The following is an 11,626-nucleotide window of genomic DNA, read 5'->3' on the forward strand; positions in this document are numbered from 1 at the left end:
CAAAAACGTATGTCTGAGACGTCAAATAAAATGACAAGTGATAAAGGTGAAATGGCATGATCAAAAAGATGATGATTTTAATAACTAAATTTTTGATTTACTTTCAAAAAAGAACGGTCCTATTATTATACGTCCGCGACCAGTTCCAGCCCATTTTACCTTTCAACTTGTCATTTTATTTAACGTTTCACGTGTAGTTAGTTCAATAACAGACATACGTTTTCAGACCCAAAGATGACTCGGTTACAAATTATCTTAATCTCTCGATATATCTTACCAGTTTACAAATCTCTACCATGAAATGGTACTGTTACATACTTTACGGTGAATTCACTCAAGTTTTAATGATTTCGAAAAAAATTGAATCGACTGACATTCAAGTAATATGTAGATGCCTTTTTATTTCTCTTACAGAGTATAAATAGATGAAATCGTTCGAGTAACACATAATTAAATATTAAAATATTAAGGACTAAGATGTTTATGTATCAAGTATCACTCAATCACGTGTGCGAAACATATGTCACACAAAAGATCTGAGAAGTGATGGGTGAATAATTTTGTTTTATACAGGGTGCGCCGGAACTCGCGCCCCAGAGAAAAATGCCATACAAGGTAATATACCAAGAACATAAAAAAATTCTATCTATAAAAATTTCTAAATTATGAGAGTTTAAATTTTGCACTTTGACACTATTTATTTCTCTTGGAAAAATAACTTTGCATTTTTTTTTGTTAAAAGCTATTAGAAGAAGAAACAAGGACGCTGTATCCTACATCCTGTATCCTACATTGTAACTTTGTTTTATTTTTGTTTGTGGCTTTTATTGGCTTAATTTTTGTACCTTTACTAAGTAATTATAAAAAATCATATACAAGATCATCAGCATCATTAAATAGACATAAAAAAATGTCAAATGTCAAAAAATTTATATCAAAATTTTTAGAAAGAGATGATTTTTTAATTATTTTTTCCATGTTCCTGGTGTCTTACTTAAATTTTTTTACGCGAGTTCTGACACATTAAGAAATTGACAATTAAGAAATCCCACTCGTGGACTCTATAGCAACAAAGATTGGTGCAAAATCAAAGTCAAAATTATCAAAACATTATCATATTACGCCTTTCTTAAAACAAAATACATACAGGCTGTATTATAAGAAATGCCCCAAGTCATAACTCCATTATTTTTTAAAATATTACAATATTTCTTGGAACAAAGTTGAACAGTTTCTTGTCATCTATGGTTTGACATAGATGCTCAATTAATACTGCTTTCTGTTTCACCGGAAGTGACATTAATTTCAGTTTTTTAAATGTAACACCCCGTATATTTTATTATTTTTGGATTCCTCATTAAATTGTCTTTCCAACAAGCTTACTTACTATAATTTATCACAACTTTTAATTTTAGGCAATTTCAAAATTAAATTATATAAAGTAGGCTGTGTAAAGAATACAATAGCAAAAATAAAGTATTATAACGTCCTTAAAAGTAATTAAATATAATGTCTTGGGGCGTTTTTATAATATGTAGCTATTACAAGAATTAGTTTTTAGAACTTTTAGAACAAAACTTTTTGCTGAAATAAAAAAATTAGTTGGTACCTACCAAACTTTTTGCTGTGTAAATCATAAATAAAATATTTTAGTTTCTATAATTTTTAGATGGTTACTCTTCTATCTAAACAACATCGCATAAAAACAGAACATGTGCAATATTTTACAAATATGATAGCTTGTTATGGAGAAACGTAAACTTTGTGTTCAGTTGCCTGAAACGAGCTAAATCTAATATAAATTAGGTACATAATAACTGTATCACATTCCCTAGAGGTCGTAATAAATATCAAACTAATCCGATAAATTTATACATGAAAAATAAATTATCTACACAAATTTATAGTTTCATGTTAACCTCAAAGACATGTGAAATAATTGATTTAAAATGTAATACTAGTAAGTAATAACATAACACAACAAGAAAAAAATAACCTCACAGTTATCTGTAGCCAAGTTTGTTACGTTTTCATAATTATTCCATTAGTTGTATTTAATTTTTTTTTGGAGACGCTGACAATCATTGTTACTGAGAAAAACTCTTGGGCACTCTTGGGTAATTAAGCTCTACCGCACTGATAACGGTAACGTGGTAACTGATGAGTTTTCGCGGAAAACCGTTTAACAAAGTGATTAGATTTTTTATCTAAAACATCCTCTTCCGTTAATTGTGTGCAGACAATAGTTCTATAAACAATTTTATATATTTTCGAGAAGTCATGTCAGAATTTTTTTCTCACGATCAATTTATTTATTTTTTTTCCTTTCCAATGACTAGCACTAACAAAATCTCAAGTTAACTCGTTACTCTTGACATCATTTGTAACGCCAACACGTCAAACGATTAGTCTCGGACTTGTTTCAAACAACGTAGTAATACTAGTGTTCTTTTAGTCGACTTAATGCTTTTTAAATCATTGATTTAGAATTCGATGCGAACGCCATGTTTTCTCAGTAATCCTATCATCGGAGCTAGTTTTTTCCACTTCTGTTAAATCCTTATTATTGGGTAAATCCAAATCGAATGTAGATCAACCAGAACGGACCAATAATGAGATATGCTCGTGATTTTATTACCTGTATAAGGCTCAGGCTAAACCATAATGTTCTAATTAATACACAGTGACTAGTTTCATAATAGTACTTATTACCTATAGGTAAAATATTTATAATTATTTTGCCAAAACATACAAAGTGTTTGGAAGCAGTTATAGACATTTTCTAAAGACAGAATTATTTCAAAATTTGCACTGGTATAGACAGGTTTAAAATCTATCAGCAGTAATTTTATCATTTTTTTACACCTACCTAATTGTAGCTATAGGTATGTAATAACAATAAAAATTAAAATTACTTTTTTTTAAGAGTAGATTATGTCATTAAGAGTAGGAGTAAGTTTTTTTGTGCTAAGTCCAGTGATTGAAGCATAAAAGACAACTGGGCAAAGCACAAAAATATCGTCTACTTTGAATAATACGAGTACAGGCTGGATTATGAAAAATACCTCAAGCCATAACTTCAGTATTTTTAAAGATATGACAATATTTCTTAGAACAAAGTTGAAGAATTTTTTGTCATCTACAGGTGCGCCAGAACTCGCACCCCAGAGAAAAATGCAAGATAAGATACCAGAAACATGTAAGAAATGTTAAAAAAATTCTATCTATAAAAATTATGAAGTTATGAGAGTTTAAATTTTGCACTTTGACTTTATTTATTTCTGTTGGAAAAATAATTTTCCAAGTTTTTTCGCTACAGGCTATTAGAAGAGGAAACAAGAAAGCTGTATCCTGAATTGCAACTCTGTTTAATGTTATTTGTGGCTTTTATTGGCACAATTTTTGTAGCTTTACTAAATAATTATTAAAAAACATATACAAGATGATCGGTATCATTAAATATACATAAAAAATGTCAAATGTCAAAAAATAAATGTCAAAATTTTTTGACAGATAGAATTTTTTAAACATTTTTTCCATGGTTCTGGTAAGCTATGTTACTTGAAAATTTTCTCTGGTGCGCGAGTTCTGGCGCACCTGTATATTATTTGGCTTAGATGCTTAATCCATGCTGCTTCCTGTTTCACCGGCAGTGCCATCAATTTCAGTTTTTTAAATGGAACACCGTGTATATTTTATTATTTTTAGATTCCTCATTAAATTGTTTTTCAACAAGCTCACTTACTATTATTTATCGCTAATGTTTGATTTTAGGTAATTTGAAAATTAAATTAAATTAAGTAGGCTGTAGAAAGGACATTTTTATTCATGTCATCTAAGACAAGTAAACGATTAATAACAAAAAACTGTTCAACTTTAATCAAAAAAGTATCGTAACGTCTTTAAATGTTACGAAATTATTGCAGCCTGTGTATAAATATTATTTTATCTTCAAGAGAATCACAAAAAAATGAACATCTTGATTTTGTTTATTTTTTAACGTTGAACGGTCATATTTCTACTTAGCTATCTGTCATCGATGCACATGGGCGACTCGTGTTACACTACAGTGGCACCGGTTAAATATTTTGTACCTAATAATTTTGTTATTTCGCTTTGTTTGAGTTTTTTTTTTAATAAGCATAATTTAATTCGTTTATAGCTGTTGATAATTAAATCGTGAGTTCAACATGTAAAAATATTTCAAATTGAGTCGTTCAGATATTGCTACTCCTAGAGATTAAATGACCATCTTGTTCTTTTTGATTTTGACATAATTTGTCATTTGTCCATCCACGCTCATGGGCGATTCGTGTTACACCACAGTGGCATATTGATTTTAATTTTGTTATTTCGCTTTTTTCTAGGCTTTTTTGTAGAAATAATTAAACTATTAAATAATTCATTTATAAGTAAACAAATCGTGATTCCACCGTGTGAAACTGTGAAATGTTTCTAATAATCTCATACCTATTTGACACAAAAAAGCTACTTTAACCGTTTATACCGAGTGCCCGGTCTTGAACATAGGGAAATCATGTTGAATGCGATTCTTACGTATTTGGCCAATTTGATGATAAAATAAAAATAAAATAAAATAATGAAAAAAAAATATTTTTTTCATTTTGATGAAGATTAGGCAATGTTCAGAAACAATATGTGCAATTGTTTCTTTAATTCGTTTGCAAAACTTTGATCAATCGGTCCGAGAAAACGGTTATCGATTTAAAAATTAACAGGGCTATGGGGGATACATTAAGCTGTAAAAACACCTAAAAACATTAGTTTTCTCATCAATATTAGTGAATACGCGGTAGATTTACTAAAACAACGCAGAAAGTTACTTTTTTCTCTTTTCTTCAAATCACTGTTTAGATTGAAGAAAAAAAAATATATTCTTCCAAAAATCATAATTTTGAACGACATTTATTCCAGTTTTTGACATTACCCTTACGTTCTCTGTGTGGTCATTGGATGCTGAGAAATCGATGATCAAAGACAAAAGAATCCTTTTTCATTTAAGACAGATATTTCAGCGAAAAATTGATGTAAAAAGATGAAAAAAGCATATTAAAAGCGAACGAACATACTATTCGGCCTATGCATTGACTTAACTAAAAAAAATTCCCTACCAAAAGCAAAAACCAACAAATTTAGAATTTTTTGTCTCGCGTTACTACATTGGATTACGAGATAACCATAGCACAAAAAACAATTTGTCACAAGATCTCAAAAGTAGAAACTTTAAACTTCAAAATATTTTTTTTAATCTAGATACAACCATTTTTCGATGAGTTACAGCCTTTCAAAAATCACCAAAAAATTTAGAAGATTTTTTTGTTCTTTTAATTTTTAGGAGTAGTGTATGTTTTGACCATAGAAGCCCTTTCTGCGTTGGAGTAATAAAGTGTTCTTTTTTTTTTCATACTGCATCGTAATACTCATGTTTAAGTTAATGATTTGAGTCCGGAAAATGAAACTTTACGGTATTACGTCTGGTAAAAACTTTTATTTAACTCCAACTAAATTGTAAAAAAACTTTTTTTATTTTAGAGTAAAAATACCGTTTTTATTCTAATTTTTCGAATTATTTGACGCGAAATAATTTTATCTTTCAATAGGTATGTACCATTACCTTACTTGTAGGTTGTGGCGAGCAGGAATCAGCAAAAATAAACAAATCAATATGTTCGCGATTGACACCGAACACCCTGTATAAGTATTTCGACAAAATAATAGCTTGAATAAGAGTTTTCTTCCAAAACAAAGCAAATAGCTATTTTCAACCTAATTTTGCTCGATTTTAGTACAGAATTCATTCTAAATTAACGTGTTTTATAAAAATAAAAAATAAAAATAATTTCTTCAATCTCAATTTTAGGCTAAAATAAAGCAATTTGTGATATTTTAAATCGATTTGGCTCAATTTTAAGCCGAAAATCAATCTGAGTTTAAATAAGAGTTTTCTTCAAAAATAAAGCAATTTGAGTTATTTTTAATTTAATTTTGCTCGATTTTAATACAGAATTAATTCAAAATTTACTTATTTTATAAAAATAATTGCTTCAATCTTAATTTTAGGCTGAAATAAAGCAATCTGTGATGTTTTCAATCGATTTGGCTCAATTTTAAGCCAAACTGAACAATATAGCGCATGAATATGTTATCTACTTTTCTAAGTTATCTGTCATCATATAACAGCAATTATTTATTGTTTATTTTTGTAACTTCTGATACCTACTACTCGTATATTATTGACATTTATTGACTAGGAAAAAAAAAGTTTTAGCTAAAACATTCAATTATTTTGGAAATACAGTCGTATTGCCGTTGTTTTGTAAAACAGTGCGCCATCTGTTGCTTTTATATAGTAGAATCGCTTGTTGGGGCTCTTGTTCCAATCAAGTAATTGCCATAAAAGAGACATAAATCAGTGTCATTTAACGTTGTTGGTTGGCAAAAACCGAATAAATCACGCCATGACTCAAAAGTTGGATCTTCCAAGCAACAAATTAAAATTTAAACAACGACGACTCGTTATTTATGCAATAACATCGCAATAAATCATAATAATTCACCCGCAAGAGTCATTAACCAGTTAGAAGCACCGAATATTTTTATAATAAAGACATAAACCTAAACAAAATGATTTGTTAGTAGAATCGTAGTGAAAGACTCGTCCATAAAATGTTTTACAAACCATAAACATAAATAACAATTCGAGATCACATCCGTTTGTAATTAAATAAAAATCTCCCCGATGGCGATTTGATAATTGGTGTTTATTAGCACATAATTAAAAATACTGCAACCGAAAAATAATTACAGGTATGTGCAACACGCTTTTTTGCGGATGGTACCCATAACCGGCCAGGTCATTACTACAACCGCAATTACTGGTTTGCCAGTTGCGATTCATTTGAACGACTTGGCCAATTTGCCGTGGACCACCCAGGTAGTGGATTACTGACATGCACATTAAATTATATCATTACTCGGACACATTTCGCGAATTCTTCCAAATTCTCGCGAAAAGGAGGCTATAACTCGCACGTGCTGATCTAATAACACCAATATTGGGACGAGCAGATATGACAAGACTTTCAGTGCCGGATGTCCTTAATGGCGGACGGAAAATCCAATATGGTAGTTAAATCATATCTGATGTTTTCTCCGAGAATTTGCGACAAAAGTTTAGTGAGTCGTTATTCACTGTAAAACTACAAAAATACTGAATATTATAAATCTACAATTTTGTATTATTTTAATTTTACATCGCAGTTAGGTCCATATCCAAGGGAAGAGAGGATTAGGGGGTTCACCGCCCCCGCAGGCACATAGAAACTCGCACTCCGCAACGCCCACCCCCGAACAACAAAAATACAACTATAAGCGTTAGATATTAGATATGTTTTTCACTAAAAAAAAGATTGATTTTGTTATACGAGTACCTACCATATAGCCTTTTTAAGTACTATCAGGTGAATAAAAAGTATGGAACCAAACGTTTTTTGCTTTAACTACTTATTGTTAGGAAAAACTAATTGATGAACGATAATGTATTTTAAAGATGTGATGTTTTATCAAGAAAACATTGAAGTTTTCTTTTGTTCTTGAGTTCTACAAAAAAATGTTTTTTTAAATAGCAACCCACTATAAAACTATTTTTCTCATAAAGGTTATGATCTAAGGATTACAACTATCTACTCATATATAATTTTTTCAAAAACTTTTTTTTACATAAATTGCAATTTTGATAAAAAAAATCGCATAACTGAAAAACAAGACACAATTTCGTCCTCAAAATACGATCTCAATTTTTATATTACGTTAATTTATATTAATTATTATTTTCTGAAGACAAATGATTTGAAAAAAAAAAACTGCTTGGTTCCATACTTTATATTCACCCTGTATATTAAAAATTTATTTTATACGCAAACGACACAAAATTGACCCTTTTATGACTAATATGCAGGATAGCCAACGTTAAAACTACAAAAATACCGGGAATTTTTACTTTCAAATTGTCAAGTTACGCATATTTTGCTAAATTAGTATTGAATTGCTTTTGTAGCAGTTTCTCTTACTTCTGGGGGAGTACACTGCGTCATTTCAACGATTTTAGATCAGATTCACACAATATTTTCTTTGACATTTCTGAAATGTCAAAAATCAAACGCCATTTAGATGGCCTACCACGTTTGGACCTTAACTTTGTTAGAATTTTATTTTGCTCAAATTTTTAACTGAAAAACTAAATTTTGAAGCTGGTGCATTTCGAGCATCTTTTATAATTTTGTGTTGTTTTTTTGCAAAGAATAAATTCTAGTTTATCACGTTGTTCCTATTTCAAAACCAGAAACTGTCAAATATCAAAAACAGACGGAGATTATGGCGTGTCCTTGATTCACACTGTCCCCACCAAAAAATAATTAAAAAAAATCTGATGCAAACATCACACAACTTTCCTTATCCAACTTATTTAGAAAACATCCTTACGGTGTTGGAAATCCCAGTAGCAAACCTAACGTTTGCGTTAGTGCCACCTGCCGGATTACACACGAAGTAGATCATATTTGCCGCGAGTTCGAGTTATTATTATTATTATTATTATTATTATTTTATCACATTTTACTGTTTAATAAGGTATATTTCATGATTCTAAAAAAAATTTATCCCCATGAATTTATTTATAGTATCTTCAACAGTGTAATTTTGATTTTTGGTCTTTGCGGCCGAACGGTGCAACCGATTTTTACCAATTGTTTCGTGCTACGTCCTCTTGCTACTTACATACCAAATTTCAAGTTTCTTACTCTTATCGTCAATGACCCAAACCAACTTTTTTGGTGTCTTGAAGCTATAATTCGTCAAGAAATGTAAAAATCTGGGTAGGTCAAATTTCAGCCGATTACAATACTAAAAATGGACAATGAAATACTTAAAAAAAACTGCGTTAATTTGTGTAGAGTATTTATGATTCTTTAAAGTGGTATTGCACCAGTAACATTTTAATATTATTCTAATTACGAAACAAATTTACAAATGTGAAATTAAAAGGTTTCACGTCTGCTGCTGTGATTTGAGTGAATCCGTTCTGGAGCTTGCAAAAAGCACTTTTTATGGAAGCTTGTCTACATAACACCGTCCATTTTAGATGGCTATAATGCGAAAATGCTTACTGAGACAGTAGAGACAGTATCACGTGTCCGACAGATTAATGTAGGCGATTTGCAAGCAATAACAATGTGTTACAAAGTTTTTGGTCGAGTAGGCGGCTGGAGTCGAGACGAAATAAGTCATTTTGCATATTTATCCCTAAGAAATAAAATTCATTTGAGCGCTGACAACTTGTAGACACTTGTGATTATGAAATTGATTTCGCTTTTCTACGAAACTGTATTACAAATGTTTTCTTCTGGTTAATTACTTTTCGCTTGGCGCAAATCTCAGGTGATCAATCAGCCTGCACAAATGTCAGTTCAGAATACTGACAGATTCAATCTTTGAAACCACTTATCATTCTTATGGGAATTATAACTAAAGGTGTTAATAAAATTATAACTACATATTAAGACGACAAGAGTTTTAAAATTCGTGGTCATAGATTTTTACACCATAAAATATTATGTTCTTATTACATTATTAAAATTATTTATTCGTATTATTACTATAGGAGAAGCTCAGCAAAGTAGCTGACCTCTGGTGCCAGGCTTAAAACTATCCAAATAAGGAAACCATATTTTGACAATATCAGTTTTCCATTTTTGTCAATTTGACAAGTCAATGTAAATATAAGTATTTGCAAGCGTTTTTGTTCTCTACTTCATTGCAGAAACAGATGACAGATTAAATAAAATTTTTAAGTTGGCACAAAATTCCATCAAAACTCCGCCACATCGTCGTCTAAGCTGAAATTTGAATTTGCCGAGTGAGTTACTAAGAACTCATTGTTGCCAACAGAGAATTTCACATGACTTACCACTCTAATAATGTAAGCAAATTTTACATTAGCTTGAAAAGCATCTTTATTCAATGATTGATGTGTTTTATTAAAAAATTAACATTTATTTTCAAAAAACATTCAGAAAACACAATCATTGCAAGGGCTTTTAGCTGTTGGCAACAATGACTTCTGAGTAACGCTAACCCGGCAAATTCAAATTTCGATTTTGTGAAGGCCATTTTCGCCAAATAAAGTTAATTGGAGAATCGACAAAAATGTCGATTTTCGAGAACTACATCGAACGTAGAGACAAATTTTTCGCATATTTTGTGGTGTCAAAATTCTTTGCACTAACTTAACTTTCCATTTGTAACAGATTAATTTAACATTTCCGTAATCATTACTGTCGTGTAATAATAGGAACCTGTGAATCTTAAAAAAACCGTAAGGTTTATAGGAACGTAGGTACAGTTGCGAAATTAAAATTTCGGACAGTATTTTTCTGTCACTTTACTTTACACTGTAAACTACCTATTACTATCATCACTAACATTTGACAATTAAACTTTTCTGTCGGTGACGTTATTTTTGAAAGCAAATAGGTAAGTCAAAATGACATAAAGATGACAAGAGTAAAAAATGAGGTTATTAATATAAAGGTTGTTTCAGAGTTTACCTTATGAAAATGACAATACTGCCCGAAATTTTAGTTCCGCAACTGTACATACAACTCCATTTACTTGTACTTGTACTTAGTTCAGAATTTAGGTTTCGTTTCTTTTGAAATTTCGTATTTTAATAAAATTTTTCATTTCACTTTTAATTTTTTTATATAAAAAAATAGTGGACGTTCTTGGTTTTTTAAGTGTCAGTAAGGTCCAGTTGTAACGCAGATGTTGTTACACACAAAACAAATGTTTGTAATCTATTTTACTTCAAAAAATGCTGTTTTATTTCCTTTTCATTGGTCACATTCAAAAAGCTGAAATTTGCAAATGTAAACATTTAAAAAAGAAAATACGTTTTATCGCTAACAGTCATGCTTGAAGAAAGAATTCCTCGAGAGATTTTGGTCTATTTACATAACACCCTGTATTTTATTTCATATTCGTGAGATTAATTGATAGGCAACTATAAAATGGTTTTTATCATTGTTAAGTTGGTGGACATTTTACGAAAACCAAAATACCATTTCAAAAATACCTACATGACTTGCTGAAAAAGCAACTTTTTTAATTTCATCGCATTTAATAAATATTTGCTTTCTACTCCAACTTTTCATTGAAAACTTATTATTACTTACCACTTTAAAAACTTTATAAAGTTTAGTGTCAATCCTTGTTTTCAAATTAAATTTACAAAGCCGTCTGAATCAAAAAGCGTAGACGGCCTCGTAAATTTACATGGCCAACTTCATCTGTCTTCCGCTGCGCTCCATACGGCCGTAACATACTGTCGATTTTATATTAATGCGTTGAATTCTACTAACCTCAAAAAATCGTCCGGTAACAAGCGTCATCTACTTGATAACTTAAAGACTATAGATATTTCAAATTTGACAATTTTTGTCAAATTTTCAATCATTCTTTTAAAAAGTTCAAAGATCGGCAAGAAATGTTTTGTTTGTAGAGAAAAAGATACTTTATTTGAAATACTTAGCGATATAGCAGCTCGTGC

Source organism: Tribolium madens, unplaced genomic scaffold (assembly GCF_015345945.1).
Source record: "Tribolium madens isolate multiple individuals breed KSU strain unplaced genomic scaffold, Tmad_KSU_1.1 Scaffold_91;HRSCAF=231;Tcas5.2_LG7, whole genome shotgun sequence".
NCBI lineage: Eukaryota > Metazoa > Arthropoda > Insecta > Coleoptera > Tenebrionidae > Tribolium > Tribolium madens.